This window comes from Oncorhynchus mykiss, chromosome 10 (genome assembly GCF_057628025.1).
Source record: "Oncorhynchus mykiss isolate SJ-2025 chromosome 10, ASM5762802v1, whole genome shotgun sequence".
NCBI lineage: Eukaryota > Metazoa > Chordata > Actinopteri > Salmoniformes > Salmonidae > Oncorhynchus > Oncorhynchus mykiss.
Genome location: NC_143031.1, coordinates 74,364,230 through 74,380,652, shown reverse-complemented (window position 1 = coordinate 74,380,652; position 16,423 = coordinate 74,364,230). Strand labels below are relative to the sequence as shown.

At 46.4% G+C, this 16,423-nt stretch overlaps 11 non-coding genes across 11 annotated transcripts; all 11 read left to right on the top strand.

Moving 5' to 3' along the window:
* Positions 1–3: 3 nt before the first annotated feature.
* trnae-cuc (transfer RNA glutamic acid (anticodon CUC)) lies at positions 4–75 on the top strand. The gene has a single exon. It is a non-coding gene; the product is annotated as a tRNA-Glu (tRNA).
* A 1,972-nt stretch (positions 76–2,047) lies between these two features.
* Positions 2,048–2,119, top strand: trnae-cuc (transfer RNA glutamic acid (anticodon CUC)). The gene has a single exon. It is a non-coding gene; the product is annotated as a tRNA-Glu (tRNA).
* A 1,151-nt stretch (positions 2,120–3,270) lies between these two features.
* trnae-cuc (transfer RNA glutamic acid (anticodon CUC)) lies at positions 3,271–3,342 on the top strand. Its single transcript has one exon. It is a non-coding gene; the product is annotated as a tRNA-Glu (tRNA).
* A 4,433-nt stretch (positions 3,343–7,775) lies between these two features.
* On the top strand, positions 7,776–7,847 carry trnae-cuc (transfer RNA glutamic acid (anticodon CUC)). Its single transcript has one exon. It is a non-coding gene; the product is annotated as a tRNA-Glu (tRNA).
* A 1,151-nt stretch (positions 7,848–8,998) lies between these two features.
* trnae-cuc (transfer RNA glutamic acid (anticodon CUC)) lies at positions 8,999–9,070 on the top strand. The gene has a single exon. It is a non-coding gene; the product is annotated as a tRNA-Glu (tRNA).
* Positions 9,071–9,179: 109 nt separating this feature from the next.
* On the top strand, positions 9,180–9,251 carry trnae-cuc (transfer RNA glutamic acid (anticodon CUC)). Its single transcript has one exon. It is a non-coding gene; the product is annotated as a tRNA-Glu (tRNA).
* Positions 9,252–10,402: 1,151 nt separating this feature from the next.
* On the top strand, positions 10,403–10,474 carry trnae-cuc (transfer RNA glutamic acid (anticodon CUC)). Its single transcript has one exon. It is a non-coding gene; the product is annotated as a tRNA-Glu (tRNA).
* A 2,374-nt stretch (positions 10,475–12,848) lies between these two features.
* Positions 12,849–12,920, top strand: trnae-cuc (transfer RNA glutamic acid (anticodon CUC)). The gene has a single exon. It is a non-coding gene; the product is annotated as a tRNA-Glu (tRNA).
* A 109-nt stretch (positions 12,921–13,029) lies between these two features.
* Positions 13,030–13,101, top strand: trnae-cuc (transfer RNA glutamic acid (anticodon CUC)). Its single transcript has one exon. It is a non-coding gene; the product is annotated as a tRNA-Glu (tRNA).
* Positions 13,102–14,252: 1,151 nt separating this feature from the next.
* Positions 14,253–14,324, top strand: trnae-cuc (transfer RNA glutamic acid (anticodon CUC)). The gene has a single exon. It is a non-coding gene; the product is annotated as a tRNA-Glu (tRNA).
* A 1,151-nt stretch (positions 14,325–15,475) lies between these two features.
* On the top strand, positions 15,476–15,547 carry trnae-cuc (transfer RNA glutamic acid (anticodon CUC)). The gene has a single exon. It is a non-coding gene; the product is annotated as a tRNA-Glu (tRNA).
* The last annotated feature ends 876 nt before the right edge of the window (positions 15,548–16,423 follow it).

The following is a 16,423-nucleotide window of genomic DNA, read 5'->3' as shown; positions in this document are numbered from 1 at the left end:
CCTTCCCTGGTGGTCTAGTGGTTAGGATTCGGCGCTCTCACCGCCGCGGCCCGGGTTCGATTCCCGGTCAGGGAAATTGTATTTTGCTACATGTTTACTTGTGCAACCTGTCACTATGAATATGGAAGGTTATCGCACATATGTACCAGCTCACACTGGGAACCGATTTGCACTCTAGTACCCTTCCCTGTTGGTCTAGTGGTTAGGATTCGGCGCTCTCACTGCCACGGCCTGGGTTTGATTCCTGGTCAGGGAAATAGTCTATGCTCCTTGTTTACTTGTGCAACCTGTCACTATGAATTTAGTAGGTTGTTGCACATATGTACCACTTCAAATTGCAAACTGATTTGCCCTGCAGTGTTCCCAGGTGTTCTAGTGGTTCACCAGACCCTCCTGCAGCAAAGCACCCCCAACATGATGCTGTGCTTCACGGTTGGGATGTGTTCTTTGGCTTGCGATATAGGACTCGTTTGCCTGTGGATATAGACCATTTTGTACCTGTTTCCTCCAGCATCTTCACAAGGTCCTTTGCTGTAGTTCTGGGATGGATTTGCACTTTTCGACCCAAAGTACGTTCATCTCTAGGAGACAGAACGCGTCTCCTTCCTGAGCGGTATGACGCCTGCGTGGTCCCATGGTGTTTATACTTGCGTACTATTGTTTCAACAGATGAGCGAGGTACATTCAGGCGTTTGGAAATTGCTCCCAAGGATGAACCAGATTTGTGGAGGTCTACATTTTTTTTCGGAGGTCTTGGCTGATTTCCTTTGGTTTTCCCATGGAGTCAAGCAAAGAGGCACTGAGTTTGAAGGTAGGCCTTGAAATACATCTACAGGTACACCTCCAATTGACTCAAAGGATGTCAATTAGCCTATCAGAAGCCTCTAAAGCCAGATGAGCGAGGTACCTTTATGTTTACTTGTGCAACCTGTCACTATGAATACGGAAGGTTATCGCACATATGTACCAGCTCACACTGGGAACCGATTTGCACTCTAGTACCCTTCCCTGGTGGTCTAGTGGTTAGGATTCGGCGCTCTCACTGCCGCGGCCTGGGTTCGATTCCCGGTCAGGGAAATAGTCTATGCTCCTTGTTTACTTGTGCAACCTGTCACTATGAATTTAGTAGGTTGTTGCACATATGTACCACTTCAAATTGCAAACTGATTTGCCCTGCAGTGTCCTTCCCAGGTGTTCTAGTGGTGCACCAGACCCTCCTGCAGCAAAGCACCCCCAACATGATGCTGTGCTTCACGGTTGGGATGTGTTCTTTGGCTTGCGAGCCCTTTTCGATATAGGACTCGTTTGCCTGTGGATATAGACCATTTTGTACCTGTTTCCTCCAGCATCTTCACAAGGTCCTTTGCTGTAGTTCTGGGATGGATTTGCACTTTTCGACCCAAAGTACGTTCATCTCTAGGAGACAGAACGCGTCTCCTTCCTGAGCGGTATGACGCCTGCGTGGTCCCATGGTGTTTATACTTGCGTACTATTGTTTCTACAGATGAGCGAGGTACCTTCAGGCGTTTGGAAATTGCTCCCAAGGATGAACCAGATTTGTGGAGGTCTACATTTTTTTTCTGAGGTCTTGGCTGATTTCCTTTGGTTTTCCCATGGAGTCAAGCAAAGAGGCACTGAGTTTGAAGGTAGGCCTTGAAATACATCTACAGGTACACCTCCAATTGACTCAAAGGATGTCAATTAGCCTATCAGAAGCCTCTAAAGCCATGACATCATTTTCGGGAATTTTCCAAACTGTTTAAAGGCACAGCCAACTTAGTGTATTTAAACTTCTGACCCACTGGATTTGTGATACACTGAATTATAAGTGAAATAATCGGTCTGTAAACAATTGTTGGAAAAATGACTTGTGTCATGCACAAAGTAGATGTCCTAACCGACTGCCAAAACTATAGTTTGTTAACAAGAAATGTGTGGAGGGGTTGACAAACAGGTTTTAATGACTCCAGCCTAAGTGGATGGAAACTTACGACTTCAACTGTATGTACCAGCTCACACTGGGAACCGATTTTCACTCTAGTACCCTTCCCTGGTGGTCTAGTGGTTAGGATTCGGCGCTCTCACCGCCGCGGCCCGGGTTCGATTCCCGGTCAGGGAACTACTCTTTTGCTACATGTTTACTTGTGCAACCTGTCACTATGAATATGGAAGGTTATCGCACATATGTACCAGCTCACACTGGGAACCGATTTGCACTCTAGTACCCTTCCCTGGTGGTCTAGTGGTTAGGATTTGGCGCTCTCACTGCCGCGGCCTGGGTTCGATTCCCGGTCAGGGAAATAGTCTATGCTCCTTGTTTACTTGTGCAACCTGTCACTATGAATTTAGTAGGTTGTTGCACATATGTACCACTTCAAATTGCAAACTGATTTGCCCTGCAGTGTCCTTCCCAGGTGTTCTAGTGGTGCACCAGACCCTCCTGCAGCAAAGCACCCCCAACATGATGCTGTGCTTCACGGTTGGGATGTGTTCTTTGGCTTGCGAGCCCTTTTCGATATAGGACTCGTTTGCCTGTGGATATAGACCATTTTGTACCTGTTTCCTCCAGCATCTTCACAAGGTCCTTTGCTGTAGTTCTGGGATGGATTTGCACTTTTCGACCCAAAGTACGTTCATCTCTAGGAGACAGAACGCGTCTCCTTCCTGAGCGGTATGACGCCTGCGTGGTCCCATGGTGTTTATACTTGCGTACTATTGTTTCTACAGATGAGCGAGGTACCTTCAGGCGTTTGGAAATTGCTCCCAAGGATGAACCAGATTTGTGGAGGTCTACATTTTTTTTCTGAGGTCTTGGCTGATTTCCTTTGGTTTTCCCATGGAGTCAAGCAAAGAGGCACTGAGTTTGAAGGTAGGCCTTGAAATACATCTACAGGTACACCTCCAATTGACTCAAAGGATGTCAATTAGCCTATCAGAAGCCTCTAAAGCCATGACATCATTTTCGGGAATTTTCCAAACTGTTTAAAGGCACAGCCAACTTAGTGTATTTAAACTTCTGACCCACTGGATTTGTGATACACTGAATTATAAGTGAAATAATCGGTCTGTAAACAATTGTTGGAAAAATGACTTGTGTCATGCACAAAGTAGATGTCCTAACCGACTGCCAAAACTATAGTTTGTTAACAAGAAATGTGTAGAGGGGTTGACAAACAGGTTTTAATGACTCCAGCCTAAGTGGATGGAAACTTACGACTTCAACTGTATGTACCAGCTCACACTGGGAACCGATTTTCACTCTAGTACCCTTCCCTGGTGGTCTAGTGGTTAGGATTCGGCGCTCTCACCGCCGCGGCCCGGGTTCGATTCCCGGTCAGGGAACTACTCTTTTGCTACATGTTTACTTGTGCAACCTGTCACTATGAATATGGAAGGTTATCGCACATATGTACCAGCTCACACTGGGAACCGATTTGCACTCTAGTACCCTTCCCTGGTGGTCTAGTGGTTAGGATTTGGCGCTCTCACTGCCGCGGCCTGGGTTCGATTCCCGGTCAGGGAAATAGTCTATGCTCCTTGTTTACTTGTGCAACCTGTCACTATGAATTTAGTAGGTTGTTGCACATATGTACCACTTCAAATTGCAAACTGATTTGCCCTGCAGTGTCCTTCCCAGGTGTTCTAGTGGTGCACCAGACCCTCCTGCAGCAAAGCACCCCCAACATGATGCTGTGCTTCACGGTTGGGATGTGTTCTTTGGCTTGCGAGCCCTTTTCGATATAGGACTCGTTTGCCTGTGGATATAGACCATTTTGTACCTGTTTCCTCCAGCATCTTCACAAGGTCCTTTGCTGTAGTTCTGGGATGGATTTGCACTTTTCGACCCAAAGTACGTTCATCTCTAGGAGACAGAACGCGTCTCCTTCCTGAGCGGTATGACGCCTGCGTGGTCCCATGGTGTTTATACTTGCGTACTATTGTTTCAACAGATGAGCGAGGTACCTTCAGGCGTTTGGAAATTGCTCCCAAGGATGAACCAGATTTGTGGAGGTCTACATTTTTTTTCGGAGGTCTTGGCTGATTTCCTTTGGTTTTCCCATGGAGTCAAGCAAAGAGGCACTGAGTTTGAAGGTAGGCCTTGAAATACATCTACAGGTACACCTCCAATTGACTCAAAGGATGTCAATTAGCCTATCAGAAGCCTCTAAAGCCAGATGAGCGAGGTACCTTTATGTTTACTTGTGCAACCTGTCACTATGAATACGGAAGGTTATCGCACATATGTACCAGCTCACACTGGGAACCGATTTGCACTCTAGTACCCTTCCCTGGTGGTCTAGTGGTTAGGATTCGGCGCTCTCACTGCCGCGGCCTGGGTTCGATTCCCGGTCAGGGAAATAGTCTATGCTCCTTGTTTACTTGTGCAACCTGTCACTATGAATTTAGTAGGTTGTTGCACATATGTACCACTTCAAATTGCAAACTGATTTGCCCTGCAGTGTCCTTCCCAGGTGTTCTAGTGGTGCACCAGACCCTCCTGCAGCAAAGCACCCCCAACATGATGCTGTGCTTCACGGTTGGGATGTGTTCTTTGGCTTGCGAGCCCTTTTCGATATAGGACTCGTTTGCCTGTGGATATAGACCATTTTGTACCTGTTTCCTCCAGCATCTTCACAAGGTCCTTTGCTGTAGTTCTGGGATGGATTTGCACTTTTCGACCCAAAGTACGTTCATCTCTAGGAGACAGAACGCGTCTCCTTCCTGAGCGGTATGACGCCTGCGTGGTCCCATGGTGTTTATACTTGCGTACTATTGTTTCTACAGATGAGCGAGGTACCTTCAGGCGTTTGGAAATTGCTCCCAAGGATGAACCAGATTTGTGGAGGTCTACATTTTTTTTCTGAGGTCTTGGCTGATTTCCTTTGGTTTTCCCATGGAGTCAAGCAAAGAGGCACTGAGTTTGAAGGTAGGCCTTGAAATACATCTACAGGTACACCTCCAATTGACTCAAAGGATGTCAATTAGCCTATCAGAAGCCTCTAAAGCCATGACATCATTTTCGGGAATTTTCCAAACTGTTTAAAGGCACAGCCAACTTAGTGTATGTAAACTTCTGACCCACTGGATTTGTGATACACTGAATTATAAGTGAAATAATCGGTCTGTAAACAATTGTTGGAAAAATGACTTGTGTCATGCACAAAGTAGATGTCCTAACCGACTGCCAAAACTATAGTTTGTTAACAAGAAATGTGTGGAGGGGTTGACAAACAGGTTTTAATGACTCCAGCCTAAGTGGATGGAAACTTACGACTTCAACTGTATGTACCAGCTCACACTGGGAACCGATTTTCACTCTAGTACCCTTCCCTGGTGGTCTAGTGGTTAGGATTCGGCGCTCTCACCGCCGCGGCCCTGGTTCGATTCCCGGTCAGGGAACTACTCTTTTGCTACATGTTTACTTGTGCAACCTGTCACTATGAATATGGAAGGTAATCGCACATATGTACCAGCTCACACTGGGAACCGATTTGCACTCTAGTACCCTTCCCTGGTGGTCTAGTGGTTAGGATTCGGCGCTCTCACTGCCGCGGCCTGGGTTCGATTCCCGGTCAGGGAAATAGTCTATGCTCCTTGTTTACTTGTGCAACCTGTCACTATGAATTTAGTAGGTTGTTGCACATATGTACCACTTCAAATTGCAAACTGATTTGCCCTGCAGTGTCCTTCCCAGGTGTTCTAGTGGTGCACCAGACCCTCCTGCAGCAAAGCACCCCCAACATGATGCTGTGCTTCACGGTTGGGATGTGTTCTTTGGCTTGCGAGCCCTTTTCGATATAGGACTCGTTTGCCTGTGGATATAGACCATTTTGTACCTGTTTCCTCCAGCATCTTCACAAGGTCCTTTGCTGTAGTTCTGGGATGGATTTGCACTTTTCGACCCAAAGTACGTTCATCTCTAGGAGACAGAACGCGTCTCCTTCCTGAGCGGTATGACGCCTGCGTGGTCCCATGGTGTTTATACTTGCGTACTATTGTTTCTACAGATGAGCGAGGTACCTTCAGGCGTTTGGAAATTGCTCCCAAGGATGAACCAGATTTGTGGAGGTCTACATTTTTTTTCTGAGGTCTTGGCTGATTTCCTTTGGTTTTCCCATGGAGTCAAGCAAAGAGGCACTGAGTTTGAAGGTAGGCCTTGAAATACATCTACAGGTACACCTCCAATTGACTCAAAGGATGTCAATTAGCCTATCAGAAGCCTCTAAAGCCATGACATCATTTTCGGGAATTTTCCAAACTGTTTAAAGGCACAGCCAACTTAGTGTATGTAAACTTCTGACCCACTGGATTTGTGATACACTGAATTATAAGTGAAATAATCGGTCTGTAAACAATTGTTGGAAAAATTACTTGTGTCATGCACAAAGTAGATGTCCTAACCGACTGCCAAAACTATAGTTTGTTAACAAGAAATGTGTGGAGGGGTTGACAAACAGGTTTTAATGACTCCAGCCTAAGTGGATGGAAACTTACGACTTCAACTGTATGTGCCAGCTCACACTGGGAACCGATTTTCTCTCTAGTACCCTTCCCTGGTGGTCTAGTGGTTAGGATTCGGCGCTCTCACCGCTGCGGCCCGGGTTCGATTCCCGGTCAGGGAACTACTCTTTTGCTACATGTTTACTTGTGCAACCTGTCACTATGAATTTAGTAGGTTGTTGCACATATGTACCACTTCAAATTGCAAACTGATTTGCCCTGCAGTGTCCTTCCCAGGTGTTCTAGTGGTGCACCAGACCCTCCTGCAGCAAAGCACCCCCAACATGATGCTGTGCTTCACGGTTGGGATGTGTTCTTTGGCTTGCGAGCCCTTTTCGATATAGGACTCGTTTGCCTGTGGATATAGACCATTTTGTACCTGTTTCCTCCAGCATCTTCACAAGGTCCTTTGCTGTAGTTCTGGGATGGATTTGCACTTTTCGACCCAAAGTACGTTCATCTCTAGGAGACAGAACGCGTCTCCTTCCTGAGCGGTATGACGCCTGCGTGGTCCCATGGTGTTTATACTTGCGTACTATTGTTTCTACAGATGAGCGAGGTACCTTCAGGCGTTTGGAAATTGCTCCCAAGGATGAACCAGATTTGTGGAGGTCTACATTTTTTTTCTGAGGTCTTGGCTGATTTCCTTTGGTTTTCCCATGGAGTCAAGCAAAGAGGCACTGAGTTTGAAGGTAGGCCTTGAAATACATCTACAGGTACACCTCCAATTGACTCAAAGGATGTCAATTAGCCTATCAGAAGCCTCTAAAGCCATGACATCATTTTCGGGAATTTTCCAAACTGTTTAAAGGCACAGCCAACTTAGTGTATGTAAACTTCTGACCCACTGGATTTGTGATACACTGAATTATAAGTGAAATAATCGGTCTGTAAACAATTGTTGGAAAAATTACTTGTGTCATGCACAAAGTAGATGTCCTAACCGACTGCCAAAACTATAGTTTGTTAACAAGAAATGTGTGGAGGGGTTGACAAACAGGTTTTAATGACTCCAGCCTAAGTGGATGGAAACTTACGACTTCAACTGTATGTGCCAGCTCACACTGGGAACCGATTTTCTCTCTAGTACCCTTCCCTGGTGGTCTAGTGGTTAGGATTCGGCGCTCTCACCGCCGCGGCCCGGGTTTGATTCCCGGTCAGGGAACTACTCTTTTGCTACATGTTTACTTGTGCAACCTGTCACTATGAATATGGAAGGTTATCGCACATATGTACCAGCTCACACTGGGAACCGATTTGCACTCAAGTACCCTTCCCTGGTGGTCTAGTGGTTAGGATTCGGCGCTCTCACCGCCGCGGCCCGGGTTCGATTCCCGGTCAGGGAACTACTCTTTTGCTACATGTTTACTTGTGCAACCTGTCACTATGAATATGGAAGGTTATCGCACATATGTACCAGCTCACACTGGGAACCGATTTGCACTCTAGTACCCTTCCCTGGTGGTCTAGTGGTTAGGATTCGGCGCTCTCACTGCCGCGGCCTGGGTTCGATTCCCGGTCAGGGAAATAGTCTATGCTCCTAGTTTACTTGTGCAACCTGTCACTATGAATTTAGTAGGTTGTTGCACATATGTACCACTTCAAATTGCAAACTGATTTGCCCTGCAGTGTCCTTCCCAGGTGTTCTAGTGGCGCACCAGACCCTCCTGCAACAAAGCACCCCCAACATGATGCTGTGCTTCACGGTTGGGATGTGTTCTTTGGCTTGCGAGCCCTTTTCGATATAGGACTCGTTTGCCTGTGGATATAGACCATTTTGTACCTGTTTCCTCCAGCATCTTCACAAGGTCCTTTGCTGTAGTTCTGGGATGGATTTGCACTTTTCGACCCAAAGTACGTTCATCTCTAGGAGACAGAACGCGTCTCCTTCCTGAGCGGTATGACGCCTGCGTGGTCCCATGGTGTTTATACTTGCGTACTATTGTTTCTACAGATGAGCGAGGTACCTTCAGGCGTTTGGAAATTGCTCCCAAGGATGAACCAGATTTGTGGAGGTCTAAATTTATTTTCTGAGGTCTTGGCTGATTTCCTTTGGTTTTCCCATGGAGTCAAGCAAAGAGGCACTGAGTTTGAAGGTAGGCCTTGAAATACATCTACAGGTACACCTCCAATTGACTCAAAGGATGTCAATTAGCCTATCAGAAGCCTCTAAAGCCATGACATCATTTTCGGGAATTTTCCAAACTGTTTAAAGGCACAGCCAACTTAGTGTATGTAAACTTCTGACCCACTGGATTTGTGATACACTGAATTATAAGTGAAATAATCGGTCTGTAAACAATTGTTGGAAAAATTACTTGTGTCATGCACAAAGTAGATGTCCTAACCGACTGCCAAAACTATAGTTTGTTAACAAGAAATGTGTGGAGGGGTTGACAAACAGGTTTTAATGACTCCAGCCTAAGTGGATGGAAACTTACGACTTCAACTGTATGTGCCAGCTCACACTGGGAACCGATTTTCTCTCTAGTACCCTTCCCTGGTGGTCTAGTGGTTAGGATTCGGCGCTCTCACCGCCGCGGCCCGGGTTCGATTCCCGGTCAGGGAACTACTCTTTTGCTACATGTTTACTTGTGCAACCTGTCACTATGAATATGGAAGGTTATCGCACATATGTACCAGCTCACACTGGGAACCGATTTGCACTCAAGTACCCTTCCCTGGTGGTCTAGTGGTTAGGATTCGGCGCTCTCACCGCCGCGGCCCGGGTTCGATTCCCGGTCAGGGAACTACACTTTTGCTACATGTTTACTTGTGCAACCTGTCACTATGAATATGGAAGGTTATCGCACATATGTACCAGCTCACACTGGGAACCGATTTGCACTCTAGTACCCTTCCCTGGTGGTCTAGTGGTTAGGATTCAGCGCTCTCACTGCCGCGGCCTGGGTTCGATTCCCGGTCAGGGAAATAGTCTATGCTCCTTGTTTACTTGTGCAACCTGTCACTATGAATTTAGTAGGTTGTTGCACATATGTACCACTTCAAATTGCAAACTGATTTGCCCTGCAGTGTCCTTCCCAGGTGTTCTAGTGGTGCACCAGACCCTCCTGCAGCAAAGCACCCCCGACATGATGCTGTGCTTCACGGTTGGGATGTGTTCTTTGGCTTGCGAGCCCTTTTCGATATAGGACTCGTTTGCCTGTGGATATAGACCATTTTGTACCTGTTTCCTCCAGCATCTTCACAAGGTCCTTTGCTGTAGTTCTGGGATGGATTTGCACTTTTCGACCCAAAGTACGTTCATCTCTAGGAGACAGAACGCGTCTCCTTCCTGAGCGGTATGACGCCTGCGTGGTCCCATGGTGTTTATACTTGCGTACTATTGTTTCTACAGATGAGCGAGGTACCTTCAGGCGTTTGGAAATTGCTCCCAAGGATGAACCAGATTTGTGGAGGTCTAAATTTATTTTCTGAGGTCTTGGCTGATTTCCTTTGGTTTTCCCATGGAGTCAAGCAAAGAGGCACTGAGTTTGAAGGTAGGCCTTGAAATACATCTACAGGTACACCTCCAATTGACTCAAAGGATGTCAATTAGCCTATCAGAAGCCTCTAAAGCCATGACATCATTTTCGGGAATTTTCCAAACTGTTTAAAGGCACAGCCAACTTAGTGTATGTAAACTTCTGACCCACTGGATTTGTGATACACTGAATTATAAGTGAAATAATCGGTCTGTAAACAATTGTTGGAAAAATTACTTGTGTCATGCACAAAGTAGATGTCCTAACCGACTGCCAAAACTATAGTTTGTTAACAAGAAATGTGTGGAGGGGTTGACAAACAGGTTTTAATGACTCCAGCCTAAGTGGATGGAAACTTACGACTTCAACTGTATGTGCCAGCTCACACTGGGAACCGATTTTCTCTCTAGTACCCTTCCCTGGTGGTCTAGTGGTTAGGATTCGGCGCTCTCACCGCCGCGGCCCGGGTTCGATTCCCGGTCAGGGAACTACTCTTTTGCTACATGTTTACTTGTGCAACCTGTCACTATGAATATGGAAGGTTATCGCACATATGTACCAGCTCACACTGGGAACCGATTTGCACTCTAGTACCATTCCCTGGTGGTCTAGTGGTTAGGATTCGGTGCTCTCACTGCCGCGGCCTGGGTTCGATTCCCGGTCAGGGAAATAGTCTATGCTCCTTGTTTACTTGTGCAACCTGTCACTATGAATTTAGTAGGTTGTTGCACATATGTACCACTTCAAATTGCAAACTGATTTGCCCTGCAGTGTCCTTCCCAGGTGTTCTAGTGGTGCACCAGACCCTCCTGCAGCAAAGCACCCCCGACATGATGCTGTGCTTCACGGTTGGGATGTGTTCTTTGGCTTGCGAGCCCTTTTCGATATAGGACTCGTTTGCCTGTGGATATAGACCATTTTGAACCTGTTTCCTCCAGCATCTTCACAAGGTCCTTTGCTGTAGTTCTGGGATGGATTTGCACTTTTCGACCCAAAGTACGTTCATCTCTAGGAGACAGAACGCGTCTCCTTCCTGAGCGGTATGACGCCTGCGTGGTCCCATGGTGTTTATACTTGCGTACTATTGTTTCTACAGATGAGCGAGGTACCTTCAGGCGTTTGGAAATTGCTCCCAAGGATGAACCAGATTTGTGGAGGTCTAAATTTATTTTCTGAGGTCTTGGCTGATTTCCTTTGGTTTTCCCATGGAGTCAAGCAAAGAGGCACTGAGTTTGAAGGTAGGCCTTGAAATACATCTACAGGTACACCTCCAATTGACTCAAAGGATGTCAATTAGCCTATCAGAAGCCTCTAAAGCCATGACATCATTTTCGGGAATTTTCCAAACTGTTTAAAGGCACAGCCAACTTAGTGTATGTAAACTTCTGACCCACTGGATTTGTGATACACTGAATTATAAGTGAAATAATCGGTCTGTAAACAATTGTTGGAAAAATTACTTGTGTCATGCACAAAGTAGATGTCCTAACCGACTGCCAAAACTATAGTTTGTTAACAAGAAATGTGTGGAGGGGTTGACAAACAGGTTTTAATGACTCCAGCCTAAGTGGATGGAAACTTACGACTTCAACTGTATGTGCCAGCTCACACTGGGAACCGATTTTCTCTCTAGTACCCTTCCCTGGTGGTCTAGTGGTTAGGATTCGGCGCTCTCACCGCCGCGGCCTGGGTTCGATTCCCGGTCAGGGAACTACTCTTTTGCTACATGTTTACTTGTGCAACCTGTCACTATGAATATGGAAGGTTATCGCACATATGTACCAGCTCACACTGGGAACCGATTTGCACTTAAGTACCCTTCCCTGGTGGTCTAGTGGTTAGGATTCGGCGCTCTCACTGCCGCGGCCTGGGTTCGATTCCCGGTCAGGGAAATAGTCTATGCTCCTTGTTTACTTGTGCAACCTGTCACTATGAATTTAGTAGGTTGTTGCACATATGTACCACTTCAAATTGCAAACTGATTTGCCCTGCAGTGTCCTTCCCAGGTGTTCTAGTGGCGCACCAGACCCTCCTGCAACAAAGCACCCCCAACATGATGCTGTGCTTCACGGTTGGGATGTGTTCTTTGGCTTGCGAGCCCTTTTCGATATAGGACTCGTTTGCCTGTGGATATAGACCATTTTGTACCTGTTTCCTCCAGCATCTTCACAAGGTCCTTTGCTGTAGTTCTGGGATGGATTTGCACTTTTCGACCCAAAGTACGTTCATCTCTAGGAGACAGAACGCGTCTCCTTCCTGAGCGGTATGACGCCTGCGTGGTCCCATGGTGTTTATACTTGCGTACTATTGTTTCTACAGATGAGCGAGGTACCTTCAGGCGTTTGGAAATTGCTCCCAAGGATGAACCAGATTTGTGGAGGTCTAAATTTATTTTCTGAGGTCTTGGCTGATTTCCTTTGGTTTTCCCATGGAGTCAAGCAAAGAGGCACTGAGTTTGAAGGTAGGCCTTGAAATACATCTACAGGTACACCTCCAATTGACTCAAAGGATGTCAATTAGCCTATCAGAAGCCTCTAAAGCCATGACATCATTTTCGGGAATTTTCCAAACTGTTTAAAGGCACAGCCAACTTAGTGTATGTAAACTTCTGACCCACTGGATTTGTGATACACTGAATTATAAGTGAAATAATCGGTCTGTAAACAATTGTTGGAAAAATTACTTGTGTCATGCACAAAGTAGATGTCCTAACCGACTGCCAAAACTATAGTTTGTTAACAAGAAATGTGTGGAGGGGTTGACAAACAGGTTTTAATGACTCCAGCCTAAGTGGATGGAAACTTACGACTTCAACTGTATGTGCCAGCTCACACTGGGAACCGATTTTCTCTCTAGTACCCTTCCCTGGTGGTCTAGTGGTTAGGATTCGGCGCTCTCACCGCCGCGGCCCGGGTTCGATTCCCGGTCAGGGAACTACTCTTTTGCTACATGTTTACTTGTGCAACCTGTCACTATGAATATGGAAGGTTATCGCACATATGTACCAGCTCACACTGGGAACCGATTTGCACTCAAGTACCCTTCCCTGGTGGTCTAGTGGTTAGGATTCGGCGCTCTCACCGCCGCGGCCCGGGTTCGATTCCCGGTCAGGGAACTACACTTTTGCTACATGTTTACTTGTGCAACCTGTCACTATGAATATGGAAGGTTATCGCACATATGTACCAGCTCACACTGGGAACCGATTTGCACTCTAGTACCCTTCCCTGGTGGTCTAGTGGTTAGGATTCAGCGCTCTCACTGCCGCGGCCTGGGTTCGATTCCCGGTCAGGGAAATAGTCTATGCTCCTTGTTTACTTGTGCAACCTGTCACTATGAATTTAGTAGGTTGTTGCACATATGTACCACTTCAAATTGCAAACTGATTTGCCCTGCAGTGTCCTTCCCAGGTGTTCTAGTGGTGCACCAGACCCTCCTGCAGCAAAGCACCCCCGACATGATGCTGTGCTTCACGGTTGGGATGTGTTCTTTGGCTTGCGAGCCCTTTTCGATATAGGACTCGTTTGCCTGTGGATATAGACCATTTTGTACCTGTTTCCTCCAGCATCTTCACAAGGTCCTTTGCTGTAGTTCTGGGATGGATTTGCACTTTTCGACCCAAAGTACGTTCATCTCTAGGAGACAGAACGCGTCTCCTTCCTGAGCGGTATGACGCCTGCGTGGTCCCATGGTGTTTATACTTGCGTACTATTGTTTCTACAGATGAGCGAGGTACCTTCAGGCGTTTGGAAATTGCTCCCAAGGATGAACCAGATTTGTGGAGGTCTAAATTTATTTTCTGAGGTCTTGGCTGATTTCCTTTGGTTTTCCCATGGAGTCAAGCAAAGAGGCACTGAGTTTGAAGGTAGGCCTTGAAATACATCTACAGGTACACCTCCAATTGACTCAAAGGATGTCAATTAGCCTATCAGAAGCCTCTAAAGCCATGACATCATTTTCGGGAATTTTCCAAACTGTTTAAAGGCACAGCCAACTTAGTGTATGTAAACTTCTGACCCACTGGATTTGTGATACACTGAATTATAAGTGAAATAATCGGTCTGTAAACAATTGTTGGAAAAATTACTTGTGTCATGCACAAAGTAGATGTCCTAACCGACTGCCAAAACTATAGTTTGTTAACAAGAAATGTGTGGAGGGGTTGACAAACAGGTTTTAATGACTCCAGCCTAAGTGGATGGAAACTTACGACTTCAACTGTATGTGCCAGCTCACACTGGGAACCGATTTTCTCTCTAGTACCCTTCCCTGGTGGTCTAGTGGTTAGGATTCGGCGCTCTCACCGCCGCGGCCCGGGTTCGATTCCCGGTCAGGGAACTACTCTTTTGCTACATGTTTACTTGTGCAACCTGTCACTATGAATATGGAAGGTTATCGCACATATGTACCAGCTCACACTGGGAACCGATTTGCACTCTAGTACCATTCCCTGGTGGTCTAGTGGTTAGGATTCGGTGCTCTCACTGCCGCGGCCTGGGTTCGATTCCCGGTCAGGGAAATAGTCTATGCTCCTTGTTTACTTGTGCAACCTGTCACTATGAATTTAGTAGGTTGTTGCACATATGTACCACTTCAAATTGCAAACTGATTTGCCCTGCAGTGTCCTTCCCAGGTGTTCTAGTGGTGCACCAGACCCTCCTGCAGCAAAGCACCCCCGACATGATGCTGTGCTTCACGGTTGGGATGTGTTCTTTGGCTTGCGAGCCCTTTTCGATATAGGACTCGTTTGCCTGTGGATATAGACCATTTTGAACCTGTTTCCTCCAGCATCTTCACAAGGTCCTTTGCTGTAGTTCTGGGATGGATTTGCACTTTTCGACCCAAAGTACGTTCATCTCTAGGAGACAGAACGCGTCTCCTTCCTGAGCGGTATGACGCCTGCGTGGTCCCATGGTGTTTATACTTGCGTACTATTGTTTCTACAGATGAGCGAGGTACCTTCAGGCGTTTGGAAATTGCTCCCAAGGATGAACCAGATTTGTGGAGGTCTAAATTTATTTTCTGAGGTCTTGGCTGATTTCCTTTGGTTTTCCCATGGAGTCAAGCAAAGAGGCACTGAGTTTGAAGGTAGGCCTTGAAATACATCTACAGGTACACCTCCAATTGACTCAAAGGATGTCAATTAGCCTATCAGAAGCCTCTAAAGCCATGACATCATTTTCGGGAATTTTCCAAACTGTTTAAAGGCACAGCCAACTTAGTGTATGTAAACTTCTGACCCACTGGATTTGTGATACACTGAATTATAAGTGAAATAATCGGTCTGTAAACAATTGTTGGAAAAATTACTTGTGTCATGCACAAAGTAGATGTCCTAACCGACTGCCAAAACTATAGTTTGTTAACAAGAAATGTGTGGAGGGGTTGACAAACAGGTTTTAATGACTCCAGCCTAAGTGGATGGAAACTTACGACTTCAACTGTATGTGCCAGCTCACACTGGGAACCGATTTTCTCTCTAGTACCCTTCCCTGGTGGTCTAGTGGTTAGGATTCGGCGCTCTCACCGCCGCGGCCCGGGTTCGATTCCCGGTCAGGGAACTACTCTTTTGCTACATGTTTACTTGTGCAACCTGTCACTATGAATATGGAAGGTTATCGCACATATGTACCAGCTCACACTGGGAACCGATTTGCACTCTAGTACCATTCCCTGGTGGTCTAGTGGTTAGGATTCGGTGCTCTCACTGCCGCGGCCTGGGTTCGATTCCCGGTCAGGGAAATAGTCTATGCTCCTTGTTTACTTGTGCAACCTGTCACTATGAATTTAGTAGGTTGTTGCACATATGTACCACTTCAAATTGCAAACTGATTTGCCCTGCAGTGTCCTTCCCAGGTGTTCTAGTGGTGCACCAGACCCTCCTGCAGCAAAGCACCCCCGACATGATGCTGTGCTTCACGGTTGGGATGTGTTCTTTGGCTTGCGAGCCCTTTTCGATATAGGACTCGTTTGCCTGTGGATATAGACCATTTTGAACCTGTTTCCTCCAGCATCTTCACAAGGTCCTTTGCTGTAGTTCTGGGATGGATTTGCACTTTTCGACCCAAAGTACGTTCATCTCTAGGAGACAGAACGCGTCTCCTTCCTGAGCGGTATGACGCCTGCGTGGTCCCATGGTGTTTATACTTGCGTACTATTGTTTCTACAGATGAGCGAGGTACCTTCAGGCGTTTGGAAATTGCTCCCAAGGATGAACCAGATTTGTGGAGGTCTAAATTTATTTTCTGAGGTCTTGGCTGATTTCCTTTGGTTTTCCCATGGAGTCAAGCAAAGAGGCACTGAGTTTGAAGGTAGGCCTTGAAATACATCTACAGGTACACCTCCAATTGACTCAAAGGATGTCAATTAGCCTATCAGAAGCCTCTAAAGCCATGACATCATTTTCGGGAATTTTCCAAACTGTTTAAAGGCACAGC